We start from the raw sequence: 2,636 nt of genomic DNA on the forward strand, positions 1-2,636 counted from the left end.
TGGTGGCCATGCCACAATCCCTTCTCCTCCATTCTCCTCTTGAGATCTTGAGCATGCATGCACACACATCTGGCGTGAGTTTAAGATGCCAGATCCAGGACTCGAACAGCAGTTGACTACACGGGAGTCCAGCGACATAGCCATTATGCCAACTGCTGGTCCCAATACATCATTAACGCACATTTCTCACTATTTTTTTTGCTAATGACATTACTTGCTGCTTATTTTATAAACATTAAGTTTAGACTATAGCAATGATGTTAGACATAAAGCAAATTTGAGCGATTTTCTTATCAAGTTCAAAATAGGTCATAAAGCAATAGAGACAACTTGTAACTTCAACCATGCATTTATCCCAGAAACTGTTAATAAACTTAGAGTACAGTGGTCCACAAAGTTCTGCAAAGGAGCCAAGAGCTTTGAAGTTGAGGAGACAGCCAGTCATCAGAAGTTGACAATGACCAAAAGAGAACAATCATTGAAGGCAATCCTTTTTCAACTATGTGAGAAGTTGTTGAAGAACTCAACATTGACCCTTCTATGGTCATGTGGCATTTGAAGCAAATTGGGAAGGTGGGTGCCTCATGAGCTGACCAAAATTTTAAAAATCACTGTTTTAGAGATTAGTCTTTTCTTATTCTATGCAACAACAACACATAGTTTCTTGAGCAGATCATGATGTGTGATGCAAAGTGGATTTTCCTACAATAATCAGCAATACCAGCTCAGTGGCTGGACTGAGAAGCTTCAGAGCACTTCTCAAATCCAAACTTGACCAAAAAAAGGTCATGGTCACTGTTTGGTAGGGTCTGACCCACTATGGCTTTCTGAATCCCAGCGAAACCATTCCACTGGAGAAGTGTGATCAGCAAATTGATGAGATGCACCAAAAACTGCAATACCTGCAGCCAGCATTGGTCAAGGGCCCAAGAAAGCACCCATTCTTCTCCCTGACAATATCCAACCACACATCACACAACCAATGCTTCAAAAGTTGAATGAATTGGGCTATGAGAACTTTTGCCTCATCTGCTATATTCACCTGACCTCTCCTCAACCGACTACTACTATTCAAGCATCTTGGCAACTTTTGCAAGAAAAATGCTTCCACAGCCAGCAGGATGCAGAAGATGCTTTCCAAGAGTTCATTGAATCTCAGAGTACAGATTTCTACACCAGGAAGATATCTCTGAAAGACCCACTCCCAGTCTTCTGTACTAGGAGGTACTTGTTCTTCATGAGTAGCTCTATGGTTCACACTTGCTGACACTTGTGGGTCAGCCTCTGAGATGCAAGATTGCAAGATGTGCACATCCTCCAGGTGAGTCAGTTTGGTAATTTTTTAATTCCAGTTTCATGTCAGAGATACTACGACCTGTTTACATTCTAAGAGGATGGATAAGATTGAGAGGGAGCAGTTTAGGGAAAAGTGTACAATTCATTATAAATAACATAAATTCCTAATTTGGTAGTAGACAAGAGAACCCAAACAGAAATTTAAAGAAATTAGCTAAGATGTGTCAATGGATAATGACCAAACTCTATAAATATCAAAAGAGGTTGATGCAGGACCAGCAGTTGGCATAATGTCTGTGTCACTGGACTCCCATGTAGTCGACCATGGTTCAAGTCCCAGAGCCTTCATCTGGATGACTTAAACTCATGCCAGGTGTATGTGCATGCATGCCCAAGATCCCAAGAGGAGAATGGAGGAGAAGGGATTGTGGAGTGGCTATCCCCCTTGGGGGGGGACTTTTCACTTTCTGTCTCTCTGTCTTTCTGGCGAGGGCATATGCCCTATAGCAGAAACCTCTCAAAAAAAAAAAAAAGGTATTGGTTATGCTAAGCCAAATAGGAAGAATACAGCTGGGTTGAACCTTAGATAGTACCAAAACATGCTCACTGAGGTCTTTCAATACTTGCACAGGTTTTATAGGCAAAGAGCACAGAAAGGGAAGCAGAGGGGATTATACCAGTTGTTTTGGGACAATCACTTTCAGCTAATAGGAGAAACAACAAAGGTGGCATAGGTCTAAGATTAACAGGCAGTGTGCAGACAGATGTCCTTGTAGAATTAGTTCCTGTGTTAGGCTGCAACAGTCTTTGTGCAAGGTATGGTTTTCACAGAGTTCCCTAGGTGTTTATCTTTTTTTTTTTAATTAAAAATTTTATTTTGTAAAGTACTATAACCTGTTTAAAAGCTATGAGGATGGATCCGAGAAGAAATAGTTTAAGATAAAGGGTGTCTTTTATAAATAATAACTTACAGGGCCAGCAGATGGTGTGGTGGTTAAGGTATTGGACTCCCACATGGCTGACTGTGGTTCAAGTTCCAAACCTGGTGGCTCGCTTTCTCGCTTTGCCTTTCTCCCTCTTTCTGGTCAAATTAAAACTAATAATAATGATGACAAATGGAAATAAATAAAAAAATAATTAAAAAAATAATAACAACTTAGGACATGGCAGGATACAAAAGGAATGAAATGCAAATTAATGAACTTGGCTGGGATCAAAGTTGACAGCTCACCTTGATGGAGAAGATATAAGCACTGGGTATCTGTACAATAATACTTTGCTGTTGTTGTTGTTCTTTGTTTGTTTTTGACAAAGGGCAAGTTTCTCACCAGAGGGAAAGA

Source organism: Tupaia chinensis, unplaced genomic scaffold (genome assembly GCF_000334495.1).
Source record: "Tupaia chinensis unplaced genomic scaffold, TupChi_1.0 Scaffold143594_1, whole genome shotgun sequence".
NCBI classification, from domain to species: domain Eukaryota; kingdom Metazoa; phylum Chordata; class Mammalia; order Scandentia; family Tupaiidae; genus Tupaia; species Tupaia belangeri.